Raw genomic sequence first — 20,870 nt, forward strand, 5'->3', positions numbered from 1 at the left:
TGAGATTCACGATGTCATATACACATTTATCACTTCTCCATTATACTATTCTTTTCTTATTTCAGTTCACTAGATAAATTCTAGGCAGGATTGCTTGGAGAAAAATTGTACTCCTTCGTGAGAAGAAGCACCTTGGTACCTCTCCATCTCAAAGAGCCAAATATGGGTATGAGTATTCTTCCTACCCTATACCAGTGGTGGAATTCAAAAATTTTTACTACCGGTTCTGTCGGCGTGGCTTGCTGGGCGTGGCATGGCTTGGTGGGCATGGCTTGGTGGATGTGGCAGGGGAAGGATACTGTAAAATCTCCATTCCCTCCCCACTCCAGGGGAAGGTTACTGCAAAATCCCCATTCCTCGCAATCAGTTGGGACTCGGGAGGCAGAGAATAGATGGGGACAGGGACAGTCAGAGGTGGTATTTACCGGTTCTCCGAACTACTCAAAATTTCCACTACCAGTTCTCCAGAACTGGTCAGAACCTGCTGAATACCACCTCTGCCCTATACTCAGAAAATCTTTCAAGTAGATACTAAACGAAGCAGATGCATTGAAAAAGATTAAGACATATCAACCATCCTAGAAGGTGTATAACTATAGTGACAGTGGTGGGTTTCAAAAAATTTTACTACCGGTTCTGTGGGCGTGGCTTGGTGGGTGTGGCTTGGTGGGCTTGGTGGATGTGGCTTGGTGGGTGTGGCAAGGGAAGGATACTGTAAAATCTCAATTCCCACCTCACTCCAGGGGAAGGTTACTGCAAAATCCCCATTTCCTCCCAATCAGCTGGGACTTAGGAGGCAGAGAATAGATGGGGGCGGGACCAATCAGAATTTTTACTACCAGTTCTATGAACTACTCAAAATTTCCGCTACCGGTTCTCCAGAACTGGTCAGAACCTGCTGAAACCCATCAGTATAGTGACCATACATCCTTTTTTGTAAATGACATTCCATTATATCAGAAAGCTGTCCTTTAGGTTTATTTGTTTTTTAAAAACTTTCTTTTGTACTTCCTTTTACCCATTTAACTTTTACTTTACAAGTGCACAAACTTTCACATTTGTGTGAAAAATAGGAACATTGAATTGTCTTTTTGAACAAAATTTATATATACTGTTTGATTTTAGATATTTGTAAAAGAATATGTGTTTTTGTAAAGTTTTTCTTGGCTTTGCTCTTTAATTTTCCTTTGTAAAGAAAAGTTAGAAACATAAAACAATTAAGATATTTTGCGGAAGCTGACAGGTTAACAAAAATTTTGAGAGATCAAAAGGACTCCGTATCTTTTCAGTGCTGGGACCAAAGGTATATTTGGTTGAATAATAGAATAAAAAAAGGATAAGGTTAGTGTAGATTTTTTTTATTTTATTTTTTATTTGTATATCTTGACTGAAGTTAATATATTCTGTAAAGCTCCCGTCACGATCTGTGTGTGAATAAATATTTTGTTGTAAATAAATAAATAAATAAATAAATAAATAAACTTAAAAAAAAAGATATTTTGTCCTTAGAACCTCTTCAGATCTGCCCCTTTTTCAGGGTTATGCTTTATTTTTTCCAACAAAGTATAATTCCCACAAGTATAACCTATCCTAACCAGTTACCTCTTGCCCATTTATCTTTTTGAGAAGAAATTGTCAAATGTAACATCCAAGGGTAGATATAATTTTGTTATGTGAATGTCAGTCCCTGTAAGTTTCTTATTTAATGCTTTCTTTGTGATACTAGAAGGTGTTCTTGTGTCCCTATTATCAAAGGCTAGCATTTATATAGGTGTTACATACATACATACATACATACATACATACCACACCACTGCACATTTTGAAATATGCAATGTTTTGTATGTGTATGTATACACTCTCCTAAACTAGTAAAAGGAGGCTAATAGCTTGAATGAAACCAAGGGCCTATGTGTTTGTTATATTTTTGCTATGAGGGAAATATATGGTTGTGATCAATGGGTGTTAGCATCTCATTCATTCCTTTTTAAGCAGATAAATGATGAACAGTCAATGTGCATTGTAAGTACGTACCTCATATAGTGGTTCATCAAAATGATAAATTTTCACAGCAGTTCATTCATAGATAATTTTTGTTCCTTAAATGTGTTAGAGTGTGCACAGTGTGACTATTTTGAGGCTACCCAGGAGCAAAATACAGTAAACAGAGGTTTGTCTTTCAAATAGTGGTTTATCTACAAGGAATATATACATACACGTACTAGGCAAAGTCAGGCAATCAATCATCAACTACAGCATGGAAACACACACGGAGAGAGAGATACTCCCCAACAGGGCCTCTCTTATAATACAGACTCTTACAGTGGTAACAGTCAAATAACCCTGCTGACTCATTGCTACCATTGCATCATCATTACAGTATTACAGCATTACAACAGCTGGTCAGCTATTAAATCATCATTACCCTGACACTCCTCCCATTTAAAGGTGAACAGCTGAATGCTTTACCATATTCATGATGCTTTCTATCTCTATTATAGCCAAGCCTCATGCTTCGGTTTCTACTGCTACAAACACTACTAGAACCATTACTACTGCTTGTCAGGGCGTTGATTAATCCCATTCTGCTTTTGGGATAATTGTGCCTGATTACGAGGAGTGGATCGAGACCTTTTCCTTGTTGCATACTTTAAGAAAACAAAACCCAAAGATATTTTCTAAGAAAACTCATTTATTTGTTATAAAGAAAATAAAACATCTCACTAACTAAGAAAAGTAATTGTTACATTTTGAATATAGTTCGTGCCAGCTGCTTTTCTCAGCAGCCGGACCTCTGGCAAGAGAACAAAGGAAAGGAGTGTGAAAGAATGTGAAAGAATGCGGACATGCGTAGTTTAGCTTACTGATAACAATTCTTGGCAAGCTATGGAAAGTCTGATAGTCCAGAAATAATGAGCTGAGCTGGTAAATAAAAAAGGCAGTGACACTGCTGCTGCTGGAACTGCTCCTAATTTCATTTTCTAATGACTCTGTACAGACTGACTCATTATTTTCCATTACATCTGGTTTACCATCTCTTGGCTGAATACCTTCACTTTCTCTTTTTACTGGCTCAACTTCCTCAGTTTGGTTTATCTGTCTGCCTGACATCCTCTTTAACTTCGGCTTCCTCCATTTATCCTGTTCTCCCTTAGGCAATGACCATGACCATATCTCTTGGTACTTACAAGGTTCATTACGAATACTACCTACTCTAACTCCACTTGCAGTGAACAGCTCAGGAGGTATATCTTTATTACACCTTTCAGGTTTCTTAGATATAACTGTTTGTTTGCCTTGAGTTTTTCTTACTCACAGGAAACACCCTGGATTTTGCTTCCTTACAAACAGTGCAATCTAAGTACATCTTGCACTGCTTTGGCTTTGGCCCCTGGCTAGGTCTGGCATCTTCTACAGTACTCTGCAACTCGCATGCCCCAATCTCCTGTGCCATAAATGTACACAGTTGTCGTGGATGAGTGTTCATAAGCGTTCATGCACAACCATTCTCCTGCCTTCCTAGAATTTACAAACCATCCTTCTTAACCCCTCGTGCACGAATTCTTCCACCTTTCCTTATGGAGTACTGTCCTCCTGCAAACAGTATTTCATACCGTTGACTGTCTAACCTGGAAACACTCAACAGATTATGATCTAGGTCAGGTACATATAAGACATTGTCTAATGCTTCTCCTATCTCAGGTACATAGACTTTACCTTCCCCCTTAACAGCAGATCGTTGACCATTGGCCAAACTAACAATTGTTTGCTTAGCTGGTCTCAAGACAGAAAATGTTCGTGGATTATTAGCAATATGCTGACTTGCTTGTACAACACCCAAGTGTTCCAGTGTTTTCAAACACTGTTACTGCCAGGGAAAATAATGATGACGAAGAACCACTCTTCATGTGTTGAGTAGCCCTACGCCCTTGTCTTGCTGCTCCTCTGTTTCTCCACTCAGGGCAGTGTCTCTGGAGATGCTCTGTAGAACCATACGTGAAGCAATGTTTCACTGTGTAAACAGTCTCAGCTGCTCTGCCGGCATCCTGGGATGTTGCAGATGTTGGCCTGCGCTGAGCATTATCTCCTCCCTTTTCTAGTCACCTCTCCAGCCATTTCTGTTCTTCCTCCAGCAATCAGCCAGTCAAATACATCATGGTTAAGTCCCTCTCTTGCATGGACTCTAAGCTAGTTACAAGAATGTCCCATGAAGTGTCCAACAAACTGAGCACTACATATACCTTGTGTGCCTCAGTAAACATCATTCCTCTTTCCTCTAATTCTAGGAATGTCTTTGTCATAGCCTGCAGATATGTGGGCATGCTCTCCCCTGGCTTCAGTTGTGCTTTATATAGTCTCCTTATCAGTAACACTTTACTGTCCACAGTCTAAGATACACACTGCGCAATGCCTCCCACCACTCTTTTGCAGACTGGCGACCCCTCACATGTATCAGCTGACTGTCCTTTAAAGCCAGAATTATGCCAGCTAATGCTTTTTCATTTCTTCTCCATCAGGACTGCTGGTGGATTAGTAACTATCATCCACAACTCCTCCCTTCCTAGGTACATCTCTAGCTTTACACTCCAGGAGAGGTAGTTTCTCTCATTCATCTGAGACACCACAAAACCTCCTCCCATTTCAATGACAGAAACCATGTTGCCTGTTTCCATTACAAGCAACAAACCATGATGCACAGCCCCTCTGACTCTGGTGCAAGCTCTCACTGGGTTTCTCTTCTCTCTGGTTTCTCTATTTACTCTGGCCTTCGGTCTGGACTGGGCCCATAACCTGTCAGAGTGTGCACAGTGTGACTATTTTGAGACTACCCAGGAGCAAAATACAGTAAACAGAGGTTTGTCTTTCAAATAGTGGTTTATCTACAAGGAATATATACATGCATGTACTAGGCAAAGTCAGGCAATCAATCATCAACTATAGCATGGAAGCACACATGGAGAAAGAGAGACGCCCCAACAGGGCCTCTCTTATAATACAGACTCTTAAAGTGGTAACAGTCAAATAACCCTGCTGACTCATTGCTACCATTGCATCATCATTACAGCATTACAGCATTACAACAGCTGGTCAGCTATTAAAATCATCATTACCCTGATAAAATGAAATCAATTTGTTAAAAGGGTATCCTAAGAAGAAACAATTGAAGAAAGAAAAATGAAAATAAATGCAACATATATTAAAACTACTCAGATTTCCATATTTTTGGAAATTTCACAGATGGATAGGCATGTGCTTTGAGAAAAATGATAGTCTAGTAACCCATGAAACATCATAAGATATTTGGTTTATTAATAATGTCTTTATATAGTCCACTTTTGTTGTTATCCAGATTTGTATTACAGTTGCTTTACAATTATTGCTGTATGAATTTTAATAAACAAACATTCACAACAAATCACCTGTGACTATTTTGACATCTGGGCACCTAATGTCAACCTTCACAAAAAAAAATCCCAAAACCCCACGTACCATCAGTACAACCACAGAGGGCAAGGATATTTCTTTTCATTGTTCTGTTGTTTCTTAAATGCATGTGCTTAGCTCAAAATTTGTGAACTTTGAGGACCTCAGAAATAATAATAGCCATATCTTTCTGTGAAAGCAGATAATATCTAGAAAAAGAGGTTATCCAGATTACCATAAATGTAATTAAAAAAATGTGTTTTCTTTTCTAGCTCACTCTCTATAAATAAATGTTAGGGGGGAAACCTTACTTTTTGACAAATACTTAACCAGATCAGACAGCCTAACCTTTTTCTTCAGAGGAAAGGCCTTAAAACTTAGATTCTGGTATGAAAAACACCCATTTGGATTTATTTTCCCATTTCCTGTTGCCCTTGTTATAAAACAGACATTATCCATAAGGTATCCATGAGCATGACTCCAAATAGCATCTTTGCTTCTTAATTGAAGATGCAATTTTAAAAAGCCTTCTATGCATGCACAGAGGATCAAAAACGGGATGTGATGACGTCCCAGTGGGTGGGCGGAGCCTCCTGCTGCTGGCCCTACCGGCTCGCACAAGCCAGATAGATCCTGCTGGATTTTACCGCTGATCTGAGGTCTCAACATTTTATCTACACCACTATAAAGATGGAGCAGGTAGAATACTTACTCACAATACTTAGAATTCTCAACATGTTCTTGTTTGTAAGTGGTGGAGATGCTAGAACCTCCTGTACAAGTCCAGTCTAAAATCTAAAATTGTTCTGACCTGCTCTGGATTTCCACTTGTTAAATCTTTCCTCTACAAAAAGGATATATATATATTGGCATGCCCAGACCCAGATTAAAATCTACCTGAATCTACCTTCCAGACAGATTTTCCTATGACATAGCCTTATATTAAATAAGTACTGTTGGAATAATCTAGAGCAGGGGTGTCAAACTCAGGTCATCATGGCGTCATCACATGATGTATCATGACTTTTTCCCTTTTGCTAAACCAGGCATGGGCATGGCCTGTGCATGATGCATCCGGACCACAGGCTGCAAGTTTGAAAGCCCTGATCTAGAGGTATCTGATCATTCATCCAAGGCATTGATTGGTCAGTCTGAAGTTTCTCCAATACTCTTCAAAAAAAAAAAAACCTCTGTTGGATCAGTATGTCTTGCTTTGAGAGAATGGTGGAGAGGAAACTAGTCAAGGAGTCCAAGGTATAATCAAATAATTAATTTCCTAATAACTTCAAACAGCAATTTCCTAATAAGTTCAAATAGCTAAGTCTGAAAATTTGAATTAGTAATGTCTATAGTTAGTTTTAATTTGAATTGCTGCTACTGAACTTTTTTTTTAATCCTGTCTACTGGACTATTTAATAAATTTATTGATGTAGTTGAATTAATCTTTTTGCCTAATCTGAAGAGCAGTTTTATTCATGTGGCAGACTTTCCTTAAGGACAGAAAAAGAAATGCTCCAAAAAAAGAATCCTGAAGAATCAACTTTGGGCCTGGAGTCTTACATTTTCAAACTGAAGTTTAGTCTTTACTATAAATCACAAACATGATTGCAGCATATCCCAAATGTATAAGAAAATGGTCCTGGCATTCTATTTTACAGGATTAGAAAGGCAGACGCCTCCCAGGGCAGTCATAATTACACAGGGAACTTCAGGGATTGAAATGTTCCCACAGTAAGGATCTGACACAGAATCGAAATGACATTGGTTAACCAGAATTATTACAAAGCAAGGGAGAAATTTCCACAAATGCTGCAGTACTGAGCCAGGTACAATGATGTACTAATTGTTGGCAAACCAAACACAAGAACATTAGAATATTAGTTTTTACACTAGATCTCTTAAAAGGGTGGCAGAATCAAATCAAAAGCTAAGGGGAAAAGAAACCATGAATGAATGTACATAAATCGATTAATTATTTGTTAAACAGTATGATGCACATAATTATTTCAGGATCATCAAAAAGGAAGGTAGTGTCAAAACTATATTTTACATCACTTTCCATGAGTCTAAAAGCATTGGAAAGGATCGGACATTAGAAGGCCTACATTATTATTTAGACCAGCTTCACAATATTATTCTTGCCCCAGTTTTAAAACATGGCCAGAGTAATTAACTCAGAGCTACTATTAATAATGTTTATAGTGGATTTTGCACTGATTATAAACCTTATGAAGAGAGAAAACTGCAGTATATTAAAATAAAGAATGAAGAGGAGATAAAAAAAATCTCTTGGGATCATTCGTTGTAGAAATTTAATGAAGAAATAAATTGAATAGCAACTTTCTAAATAACAAAAAAATGAAGGGGATATATTTTTTGTTACCTCCAAATGACATGAAATTTGGGGGCTGGAAAAGGATGTAGTATATATTTGACAATGCACCATTTTGTTTCAATTAGATGCAGCATATTTTCTACGCATGAAAAAGCAAAGACATCGTATATCTTAAAAGTTCAGCAAACCCTGAGCTGCTGAGATATCACTAAATTGTCATGAGTTCAAAGCAACATAAAAGCAAAGAAACCACACAGCAGCCTTCTAGTGCCCTCCAGATGGGTTAAAACACAACTTCTAATATGCTCCCAGGATGAAAGTTGTCATCAGGGCAAGACCAAGACATTTGCTCCAGAAGCGAAGACTAGTTTTGTTCCCACATCTAAAGCCATCCAGACTGATAATTGAATCTTATTTCAAAAGTGGCAACAGTAGAACATCTTTCACCGTATCTGCAGGCAAGAAAATAGTTTAGCAGCCAGCCAGCCAACTCTGTCTTTCAAGACTTCACTGACACTCCTCTCAGATACTGTACCTGGTGTCTACTGTACTGTATGAAGTGACTACTTCATTCTGCATAATAGACCAGCCCAGAAGCACCAGAGTGGGAAAACCTGTCATGTTTTGTTGCCTTAAGCTAATTTTGCACTAACCAATTAGCTCTTGTTATCTTGTTGTTTTTTATTCTGAAATCATTATATATTTTATTATGAATAGGCATTACTCTTCAATGCTAAAATATTCACTATGGGAAATTGTAAATAAAGGTATGACGATGCACCGGGAGCAAGGTTTTATGCAAATCTTTTAACAGTGGCATAGATCACCCATCCATTGGTTTTGGTACCAGTGGTTCTGCTAAAATCTTTCAGCTCTGAATCAGTGTCAAGCTTCCTGTGACGACCTAAATATGTAGAGGAAGAACCACATAATGTTATTTTTCCTCTTGTAATTTTGACTGAGGGCATTTTCTGAATAATTGACTGTTGGCAAACATCTAAGCAATATTGAGTATGCATCTATATTTCCTGTTATTTTTTTTATTCATCCTTATTTTACAAGTTTAAAAGCAGTCAAATCAATATTTTTTTAAAATAAAGTATCTACAAGGATCACCTTATTTTCTTTTATCTACTATGCCAGTGATTGCTAACTTTTTCCGGACCGCACACACCCAAACCCCCAAAATGCAATGCACATGCTAGGCCCTCACATGCGCCCCACCCCCACTCATGCATGGCAGAGACCCGAAGACCAGCTGGCCAGTGGGAGGTGTGCGTGCATGCACAGCAGAGCTGAACTGGGGCGGTGCCTCACGTGCCATGAGGGACAGTGCTGCGTGCCACCTCAGGCATGCGTGCCATAGGTTCACCATCACGGTACAATGCAATAGAAGGCAGCAGAAATTGTAATATATTTTATAGGCAATATGCTTGATGATAGGGAAAGATCTTTGGACTACCTGTTTCCTGTTATATGTCGAAGGCAGATGCCCAGCAAACATACTCAGCACTGAATTATGAAACGGCAGAGATACCTGAAATCCATCTTACCAGTGTAAGAAGTGGTCCATCCCAACATTAGTGTTAATCATTTTTACCCAATCTATCCCATGATGTTGCAAAAACCAGCAACCAACCTCATAATCTCTGAAGCCCTAAAAAATAAGACCCATGGATGAACGTCATCAAAGATCCAAGGAGAGAAGTGAATGGTTTTCAGTTGTGTGTGTTCCATTACTAACATGGTCATATTGGGGAGGAATTGTAGAAATGGCTGTGAATGTCCTTCCATGTGTAGATACTACCTTGTCCTGGCTACACTTCACAATGACAAACTGCAATCCACTGTGCCATGCATGACTGAAGTTACTTGCAACCTGCACAGCATCTTTTTCAGATCTCAACCTATTTGTTCTTTTACTTCATTGTGCCAGATGATTACATTTAAAATGGCAAACAAAGAAACACATGGCACAATTCAGCTGTGTTGAACATTTAAAAGCCTCGCTTGTTTCAGTGAAGAATAAAATAATATCCAATTTTCACAAAGTAAGCTTTTGCAGGTATTAAAGACCAATCAGACAGTTAATAAAATTAACTTTCACCATTACACCAAATATCATTTGGTGTAATGTTCAAAACTCTGATGATCTTGAAGTTAAAAATTAACTGCTAGCTGATTTGCTTTCTAGCCATTTAGATGGCTATTGTCTAAGTGGGTTTTGTGACACATAGACCCAGATGCCAGCTCCTTGTTGGACTTTCAGTGGATGTATTTGGTGGAAGAGCTAATTGTACTGCGAGATTCCTCCCTCTTGCAGACGTGGCCCTCCACATTATCGAGGGCCTACGTCAATGACGGGTTTTGGGACCCAGAGAGGTGGCATGTGAAAAAAAGGGGGTTGAGGGATTTTTTAACAAGGGTAGCAGGGAAGTTTTTAAGGGGACCTGGGAGGGGGGAGGGGATTGTAGAGATGGATCTGGGGGGTCCATGTAGCCACTGTGTGGGGTGGTGGGTTGGATGGGCGCAGTGGAAGGTTTGAGGAGGGTAATCTGACCGGGGAGCCAGGGGGCGAAAGGAAGGGCAGTTCAATTGAAATAATAAGTGGGAGGGGCAGGTATGACAGGCGCAGGGGGCCATATCAGGTTATGGGGGTGCGCATGCGCTGTCTTTGAGTGATTGCGCGCTCTGGCCCCCAAGGCGCGGCTCGTGTCCTGGGTTGCACAGAGTCTCAGGCCCTGGGTCCTCAGCTGATGTTATGTAATGCCAGGTCAGTAGTTAATAAAGCCCCCCTCATTTGTGATCTTATCTTGGAGGGGGGTGCGGACCTGGCAGGTATTATGGAGACCTGGTTGGGCCAGGAGGGGGGGTCCCGCTCATTGAAATGTGCCCACCAGGTTTCCGTGCATTTCATCAGCCAAGGGCTCAGGGGAGGGGTGGGGGAGTGGCGGCGATTATTAGGGAAAGTCTTGGTCCGAGGGAGACCACTGTTCCTCAGATAGCCAGATGTGAGTCCCTTTTTGTGAAGTGGGGCCGTGGGGTGCAGATGGGTTTGCTGAGTACGTACCTGGCTCCTTGCCACGTGGCGGCGACCCTGCCCGAGCTGCTCAACATTATTGCCGGGGTGGTGGTTGATACCTCCAGACTTATTGTCATGGGGGATTTAACCTACCATCCGCAAGTGAGGCATCAGAGGTGGCTCGGGAGTTCATGGCTTCCATGGCAGCCATGGACCTGACCCAGTTAGTTCAAGGCCCCACTCACATAGGGGGACACACTCTGGACTTGATTTTTGTCTCTGGTCAGTGGTTAAATGATCTTGGTCGAGGGGATCTAGACATTAAACCCTTGTCATGGACAGATCATTCGCTCCTTCACTTGGACTTTCCAGCTGCTTCCCCTCACTGCAGGGAGATGGAACTGACCAGATGGTTCCATCCCAGGCGCCTGATGGATCCTGAAAGTTCCTGACGGAGCTTGGGCCATTTCCTGAGACCCTGGCACACGACCTGACCGAAGACCTGGTGGCTGCCTGGGAGAGTGCGGCCGCCGGAGCTTTGGACCGTGTCGTGCCTTTGCGGCCTCTGACCCGATGCTGATCTCAATTGGCTCCTTGGTTCTCCAAGGAGCTGAGAGAGAGGAAACATCAGAAAAGACGCCTAGAGAGCATTTGGAGGACCAGTCAATCCGATTCTGACCGGACACTGGTGAGGTCTTATATCAAGACCTACCTAGTGGCAATAAAAGCAGCGAAATCTAACCATTTTTCCACTCTTATCGCATCTGCAGAGAACCGCCCAACGGCTCTGTTTAGGGTGACCCACTCCCTTCTTTGGGGGGGAGTGCGGGAAGATCCCTTGCAGGGTCGAGCTGAGGATTTTGTGCAATTCCTGCATGATAAAGTCACTTGGATTCAGAAAGGCTTGGACTCCGACTGGATGAGTCCAGGGGAGGAGACGAGGGAAGGTCTTGAGAATATTATCTGGGAGGAGTTTGATCCTGTGGCTCCCGAGGAGGTGGACAGGGTTCTGGGTAAGATTAGTGCCGCCACGTGTTTATTGGACCCGTGTCCCTTCTGGTTGGTACTGGCCTCCTGGGAAGTTATACGAGGCTGGCTCCAGGGGATTATAAGTGCTTCTCTGAGTGAGGATACCTTTCCAGCCACCTTGAAGGAGGCGGTGGTGAGGCCCCTCCTCAAGAAGCCTTCCCTGGACCTGGCTGAATTAGCTAACTACAGTCCTGTCTCCAACCTTCGTTTTGTGGTGAAGGTTGTTGAGAGTGTGGTGGCATGACAGCTTCCCCGGCACCTGGATGAAGCTATCTATCTGGACCCGTACCAGTCGGGCTTCAACATTGATGTGAAGCCGCTGGGTGAGAGTCCATCAGTACGCTGATGATACTCAGCTGTACATCTCCACCCCAGACCACCCCAACGATGCCCTTGATGTAATGTCTCGCTGCCTGGAGGCCGTACAGGTCTGGATGGGGAGAAATAGGCTCAGACTCAACCCTTTCAAGACCGAGTGGCTGTGGCTTCCGGCATCCCAATATAGTGCCATCGCTGACTATTGGGGGTGAATCTCTGCCCCCCACATAAAGGGCTCGCAATCTGGGTGTCCTCCTGGATGCACGGATGTCTTTAGAAGAGCATATGACGGCCGTGGCCAGGGTGGCTTTTTATCAGGTTCATCTGATTCACCAGTTGCAGCCCTTTCTGGACCAGGATGCCTTGCGCACGGTCACTCACGCCCTTGTCACCTCCCAGCTGGACTATTGTAATGCTCTCTACATGGGGCTCCCCTTGAAGAGCACTCGGAGCCTCCAGCTGGTCCAGAATGCGGCCACGTGGGTGGTTATGGGCACAACCCTCTTGCCAAAGCTGCACTGGCTCCCAGTGGTCTTCTGGGTGCGATTCAAGGTGTTGGTTACCACCTTTAAAGTGCTCCATGGCATAGGACCCGGGTACCTCGAGACCGACTTCTGCCACGAATAGCCTCCCATCGGCCAGTTTGCTCCCACAGAGAGGGTCTCCTCAGGATGCCATCAGCCAAGTTATGTCAGCTGGCGACACCCAGGGGGAGGGCCTTCTCTGTGAGAGCCCCTGCCCTGTGGAATGAACTGCCCCTGGAAATGCATAAGATCTCCAACTTCCGTGTATTTCTCTGTGCCCTCAAGACCCTGTTGTTCCGCCAGGCCGGGCTATCAATGTAATGATTTTTAAATTGGGTGTTTTAAATTTTTGGGGTTTTAAATTTGAGCCGAAATTATTTAATAATCTTAATTATTTTTAACTAATGTCTGTCTTTGTGCTTTTAATAGGCTGTACACCACCCTGAGTTCTTCGGGAGAAGGACGGTATAGAAATAAAATTATTTATTTATTATTTATTTATTTATTTACAAATCTAGCTTTGGTTCTGAGCAATTAGAAATATACATCTGGAGTCATGCATTTAAACAATAATATTCAATAAAGCATGGCAGAGGCTATAAAATATACTTCAATGAGTTCGTGTTTTTCAACTGTTTTTTTTTTAATTTGGATATTGATGGATGGTCCATTTGGTGTAGTGCTAAGCCGCTGTCCTAGAAACCAGGCGGCTGTAAGATCTAGTTATGTTTAGGCATGAAAGCTGGTTGGGTGACTTTGGGCTAGACACTTTCTCAGCCCAAGAATTTCACAAGTCTCTTTATTGTGAGTGAGATAGATGGGTAGAGAAGCTTTGATGTGGAGAAAATAAGACGAGGAAGGATTTTAGGCATGTTCATCACCTTGATTTACTTAGAAAGTAATAAAAAATTAAAAACAAATATCTGAAATCAAATCTGATTTTCAGGCAACTGCAAATATTTAAAACTGGGATCACGTAAAGCTGACTCTGTTTGCAAAAAATATATATACTCTTCATCAGTAGTGAAATGTAAAATTTGTTACTACCGGTTCTGTGGGCGTGGCTTGGTGGGGGGTAATATGACTGAGTGGGCGTGGTCAACTTTTTTTTTACTTTTAAAACCATTTTTTCTACAACCTCTTCGGCTGAAGAGGTTGTTAAAAAAATGCTTTTAAAGCCTCTGAAGATCCCAGCTGATTTGCCTGATCGGCAGAGGCTTTTTTTCCTTTTAAAAACATTTTTTCTATAACCTCTTCGGCAGAAAAGGTTGTAGAAAAAATGCTTTTAAAAGCCTCTGATGATTCCAGCTGAGCCAGGTGATCATCAGAGGTTTTTTTTTTTACTTTTAAAAGCATTTTTTCGGCCAAAGAGGTTGTAGAAAAAATGCTTTTAAAAATAATTTTAAAAAGCCTCTGATGATTGTGCGGCTCAGCTGGGCAATGGGGGGCGGGCAGGGATTTTTGCTACCGGTTCTCCGAACCACCTGCCTCCATCCCTACCGGATCGGGTGATCCGGTCCAAACCGGGAGCATTTCACCCCTGCTCTTCATAACAATATGCTAATACTATTTTTTTTTTAATTAACTGAAGTTTGTGGAACTGCCTATGTGTGGATATGGCACAGTAATCCATAACAATAGATGCATACCTACCAAAATGAATCCCCAGAAGCATATCTATAGTACCAAAGAAGCTGGGATATTTGTTTTGGAAATTGCCAAGTTCCACATCCCATCTGATTTTATTTATTGAGGCTTTTTACATTAAATATAAATAACCAGGAAGTCCACATGCTGCAAACTGCCAGCCTCAAGCATAATTTTATTTCCAATAATGTTTTTGGCCCCCGAAGGCATTCTTAGAAAATAAAAGTAGTGGCTAGCTGTCAGAAGTATGTTTCAAAGAGGAGCAGGAGGAGCAGGAGCAGGAGCAGGAGCAGGAGCAGGAGCAGGAGCAGGAGGAAGACAAAGGCAGACTGAAATGGTAAGGGAAAACCCTGTGAGGCAAGAAAAAAAAAAAACTCAGCAGTTTAACTCCTGGACATTTTTCTTCTTCTAACACATTTATCAGGTTAACCATTTTGTGAAGGGTATCAATAACATATTCTCAAAATTCCAAATATGCCCGCTAGCCTCAAAGGTTTGTGATGTCTGCTCTACGCTAGTCATTTTTATTGTATGAGAAACCTTATACCAAGATCAACCACTACCAATGTTCAACACTGATGTGATAGATGCAATTCACCCCACACACCCCATCAATTGATTATTAATATTGATGGTTACATCAATGCATAGTTTTCACCACAGCACGAGCATAAAGCATTATGTCCAAAGAATTTGTTGGGCTTCCTTACCCTTCAGCCATAATATTTTGTACAAGGATGTCTGAACTAAATTTTTCATGGATGGGTTGGTTTTGTTTTTAGCATATAGCCCGTGTTTGAAAGCTAGTCTGTACATATCCCTTTTGATATACCTTACAGTGAATGATTGAGACTTCAAAAACAAAGTTTAGTTTGTCGTAATAGCCCAGAAAATCTTAATCTAAAACAGATGTACTATAGGATTTCAGTGCAGTATGTCACTGTGTGCTGGTAATATTAGCATGTGAGAAGCCACATTTGCCAAGCAATAGATCACATGAAGTTAATAAGCATCACTACAATGAATCCAACCTTTTCTCTCCCCAACCACCAAACCTCTTTTTTGGGGAAAAACAAGAGCGGAGCTGTGTTGCTTTGAATTTGACTTCCCCCGCTGTTGTATTTTATACCTGTATGCTAGAATCACCTGGAATACATCCAATCAGGTCATTTCAGCAATTGACAGGTTATTCAAATGTCCTTCTCTAGCAATCATTTAGCTATTTTAAAATTCCATATGTGAAAGAGAGAGATATCTTTAAATAATTTGGCAAACAGTCAAAATTTTGACATTTCTTCATACCACAGTGGCCTCCCTACAAGCTATACTGGCAGGAATTTCTTCAAGGTTCAAGAGATGCTAAGTATTAGATAATTAATCCTGGGTTTCACCATGATTGGCTATTTCTGAACTTCTTTCTGCTTGAATTGTTAATAAGCAGACTCATCGGAAAAACAGAATAAATTCTGTTCTTTGGGCTAGCTGCAGGATGATTTTAATCATATACCAGACTCTGGACCTCCTTGCTTTTTAAGGGTTTGCAAATCAGGCAAAATCCAAGATGAATTTGCAAGATGAATTAAAAGTTACTTTTTGGTTGGAATGATGACTTGTAATTTAAGAATAGTTATGTCTATAAAAAGCATAAATGTGAAGGTACAAAACTCCAACAAACCTTCAAATCAGTGCAAAGTTAGCCAATTTGATTAGATAGATGCATTAAAACAATTTAAAAACTGATTTGAAGGAATGAGTCAAAATAATCATCAGTGAATGTAAGCTTTGCATAGTTCTTATGTTTATCTCATTTTTAAGGAGTATAAAGGAGAGATCTGGAGGACACAGTATAATAATCTGAGCTCATTAATTTTCAGAGTTGAGAATTAAGGATAAGTATAGATTGTGCAATGAAAATCTTATCAACTATACAGCATGATTAACAATTTGGCCTATTTTATAAGTCCATTTGTCACAAGCATAAACATGGAAAGAGAACAAAAGTCTGGAAATCTCATTTTAAAGACCCTTCTGCTTTTGCAAAAAGCCAGGATGTATTGTAGACTACCCACTGGAGATTCTTCTCTGTGCAAGTCTAGGTCTGTACTTAAATAGTAATATAAACATTGAGTTGCAACTAAACCATAGAGAAGGATGGATCTGATCCATTTGTCTCAAATTAGATAACATTCTGGCTATACTATATCGCTATTTACCTAGCCATATCTCTTTAAATAGCTTTGTTAAAAAGGGATTCGTTTTCTTAAAAAGCAATTCAGAAAATAAAAAGCCATAGATAAAATATGAAAGAAATGCAGTGAAAAAATAAAACCTCTCCACAAGCATGCCAGAAATGGAAAATAAGAGTAACAGGAGAAGATAAGTAAGCATGGAGGTGGGGGAATCTGAAAATATTTTGGAAACATTTGAAATCCCTAATTACAAACTTGTGAAGTCATTTAATATGTACAAAATTTGTGGCTTGTGAAATTCAGAACTGAAAAACAGTATAAATAATACAGATGAATGATACAGACCAATAACATGAAACTAAAATTTTGTAGGCCTGTGGGTTGCTCCCGGTTCAGCCAAGCCGGTAGTGGTGATGATGTGACATCACCGAACCGGTTCTCTTTGACTGGGAGCTGGGCCCTCCCGCCCACCCCCGCTTTATTCCTACCTTTATTTCTTGTTTTTTAGCCCAGCTGATAGGCGTGGCAGAGTGGATTGCCGCACCTCAGCTGGACAGAAACCTAACGAAATTGTGTGGAGTGCAAGTTCGGCGCATGTGCAAGCGAAGCAAGCATGTGCACGGCGATTGCGCGCAAAGAACATGCGCGAAGAGAACAGGTGGTAACACCGGTTGGAACCCACCATGGACCATGGGGATGCTACAATGATCATAAATGTGAAAAACTATCATAAATCACCTTTTTCAGGGCTGTTGTAACTTTGAACAATCACTAAACAAATGGTGGTAAGTGAAGGATTATCTGCATCTCCATACATTCTCAGATGGAGCAATATCACAATAATATCGTTATCACTTTTATTTGTCTTAAGATATAAAATATTTATATGGAGTAGCACACAAGCATTATATAAAGTTGCAATTAAGAATATCATTGTGATATGTGTAAAATGAAAACCTCACCTGCGCTTTAGACACCGAGGACTGAAGATCAGACATGACAGGATTTGCACAATAACTTCATGATCATTCTTTTTGCACCCTCATCTCCTGTATGAATAGGAAATCTGACAGGTCATGTCTCAAAGAGGCCATGTGAATTCTGAGCAGTTCTGTCGATGGGAAAAGACACATTTTCCTGTATATGAATATGTAACATAGTGGGGAGAGGAGAGGCATTGAATCTAACCTTGCCTCCAGTATGCTAACTTTCCATAGGCAGAGATGACTTTGATACAGGCTACATTCAAAGAAATATATTTGGAGTAGTTCTCCAGTTTTAAAATATGCTTATAGGCACAAAATATATAAAGCTGCCTTGGCCAATTTTATTACAGTTACACCATGCAATTAAGTCAGATCAGATGCAAATTGCAATAGAGATAGAATAGAATAACAGAGTTGGAAGGGACCTTGGAAGTCTCCCAGTCCAACCTCCTGCCCAGGCAGGAAACTCTACACCACTTCAGACAAATGGTTATCCAACATCTTCTTAAAAACTTCCAGTGTTGGAGCATTCACAACTTCTGGAGGTAAGTTGTTCCACTGATAAATTGTTCTAACTGTCAGGAAATTTCTCCTTAGTTCTAAGTTGCTTCTCTCCTTGATTAGTTTCCACCCATTGCTTCTTGTCCTGCCCTCAGGTGCTTTGGAGAATAGCTTGACTCCCTCTTCTTTGTGGCAGCTCCAGAGATATTGGAACGCTGCTATCATGTCTCCCCTAGTCCTTCTTTTCATTAAACTAGACATACCCAGTTCCTGCAACCGTTCTTCATATGTTTTAGCCTCCAGTCCCCTAATCATCTTTGTTGCTCTTCTCTGCACTCTTTCTAGAGTCTCCACATCTTTTTTACATCATGGTGACCAAAACTGAATGCAGTATTCCAAGTGTGGCCTAGAGAGAGATATTCCACAAATATTTTCCCTGTCTTAATTTCTACTGTCCTTCTCTTCCAATGCACTAATACAACTCTGTGCATAGGAAGCATACGTGTAAACTAACTTAGAAATATATATTGATGTACATATTCATTGGCTCAGTGGCTAATTCTATTCCCTCCAACCACTAGGAGGCATGAAGAACAGGATCCAAAATAGGTGCTTTCTCAGTAGTCCCTCACACAAACACATTTGCTACTTTGAGGCAACAAGTGTGCTGGTCCCTTACTCAGCTTGTGAAGCAACAGAACAAAACCCCAAAAGATGGCAACTTTAGTCGAGAATGGGAAAGCAGGCATGCAAAAAACAAGCAAGCAAGCAAGCAAACAAACAAACAAAAGAAGCTAATATGTAAGGATAATAATCTCGAGGAATAACAATTCTTGCAGCTCCGCTGAAAATTCTGGCCTTTCTTTTAGGGCACAAAGCAACAGGTTAATATTTGGAAGTTTCAGTCAGTCAGATGACATGGCAGAGGAACCTATCAAAATAAGAACAGAGAAAGTTATGCTAAGAAAAGGAAAGACATAGTATACACTGACCCACAACATGGGATTTATTAGGGCAACAAACTATCAGTTCATATCAGGTCTTGCTGCATTTTGAAGGAGATAAAACAGAAATATGCATCTGTGAATGCGAAATATTCCTGTCACTGGAGTAATAACTGTAGTCCATGTTCCTTAGTTAAGTATAACTGAAAAATAAGAAGCACAGGTCATCTAATGACAGATTTCAAGTTTAGTATTTGCATTTACTAAAATGAATATAGAAAGATTTGTTGTTGTTGTTAGTTGCAAAGTCGTGGCCAATCCATCACGACCCCATGGACAATATTCCTCCAGGTCTTCCTGTCCTCTACCATCCTCTGGAGTCCATTGACGCTCACGCCTACTGCTTCCGTGAGTCCATCCAGCCACCTCATTCTCTGTCGTCCCATTCTTCTTTTGCCCGCAATCTTTCCCATCATTAGGCTCTTCTCCAGTGAGTCCTTCCTTCTCATTAGGTGGCCAAAGTATTTGAATTTCATCTTCAGGATCTGGCCTTCTAAAGAGCAGTCAGGGTTGATCTCCTCTAGGACTGATCGGTTTGATCGCCTTGCAGTCCAAGGGACTCGCAGGAGTCTTCTCCAGCACCATAGTTCAAAGGCCTCAATTCTTTGGCACTCAGCCTTTCTTATGGTCCAACTTTCACAGCCATACATTGCAACTGGGACAGAAAGATAGTTTGGTGTATTAGTTTAAAGCAGTAGGGTATGAATCAGAAAATTATGAGTTCTAGTCCCAATTTAGCAGAAATCCAACTGGCTAGGTGCTCTCTCTCAGTTTTAGGAAGGCAACAACTCCCTCCCTCTCTCCCTCCCTCCCTCCCTCTCTTTCTCTCTCTCTATCTCCCCATGTGTACTTAATATGCAACCTTTTGAATAGTAATTTTTATTAAATTACACACACATTAGTGTGTAATTTAATAAAATTTACTATTCTAAGTTGTACATTAAGTTTATGCATTAAAAAAAAGGATTATATGCATTTTCAGAAAGCTGCTTTATCTTATAACATAAAACAGAAGTTCTATAACGTAGGCTTTGGAGTCACTCATAATCTCCACTGCCCTAATGAATTAATCAAGTCCTACTGAAGTCTAAGTGGGAGAAAGGGCAGCAGAATCCACAGAATTGTACTGTGCGTAGCCATTAATAAAAATGCAGATATCTCTCTGCATGCCCACCACATTCAATTACTAAAAATAGATATCATGTTTAAAATAATGGGAGGCTAGAACGTTGGAAGTCATGTTACAACTTCCGGTATGAACTTTATTTCACTTGACTTAAAACTTAGTAGAATTTGTAGAAAATAAGTGATAAGTGAGGAAGCCCAGTACTTTGAGATATGTTAAACTAGGAATAGTAAAGTATACTGGTAGATTACAAGATACTTTGAGAATATTTTTATCAGTTTGTCTTCTGATATGTATTTTTGGATGATCTTGTATACAGCAGCCACCATGTGTAAATAAGTAAGTTCTGCTCTTCATGGAAATTGTTTTTTTATAACATATTCCTGAAAGTTTAAATATGCCCAAAATAGTTAATAACTTATTATTTAAAATGACTAAATAATGTGCACCAGGCAACGTATTTGAAAGTAGTATGATTTCATATTTTATATACCATTCATTGAGTCCACCGGCACAATTCTAAAACACAGATTTGTTTCTATATCCTGAAATTGGGTTTCAGTTAAGTTTTGTTTGAAATTTATATAAATATTCTTTAAAGAATATAATTATTTTTTAAAAAATAAAAGGATATATATGTGTACACCATTGTAAACCTGAGAAAATAAAAAATGTAACACATTTTAGAAGAATTGGATAATATATAGCCTATTGTAAGTTTAAGGTTGAGTAATAGCACTTCTTTATGTTACAAGAAAATAGTAC

General features: G+C 40.3%; 1 long non-coding RNA gene across 1 annotated transcript in view; it reads right to left on the minus strand.

Moving 5' to 3' along the window:
* Positions 1–14,392: 14,392 nt before the first annotated feature.
* Positions 14,393–20,870, minus strand: part of LOC132711137 (uncharacterized) — a 29,512-nt gene continuing 23,034 nt past the window's right edge. Inside the window, exon 2 of the long non-coding RNA XR_009621977.2 lies at positions 14,393–19,634. This is a non-coding gene — a long non-coding RNA (uncharacterized LOC132711137). The remainder of the gene's footprint in view (positions 19,635–20,870) is intronic.

Source organism: Pantherophis guttatus, chromosome 1, assembly GCF_059756535.1.
Source record: "Pantherophis guttatus breed Tessera chromosome 1, ASM5975653v1, whole genome shotgun sequence".
NCBI classification, from domain to species: Eukaryota; Metazoa; Chordata; class Lepidosauria; order Squamata; family Colubridae; genus Pantherophis; species Pantherophis guttatus.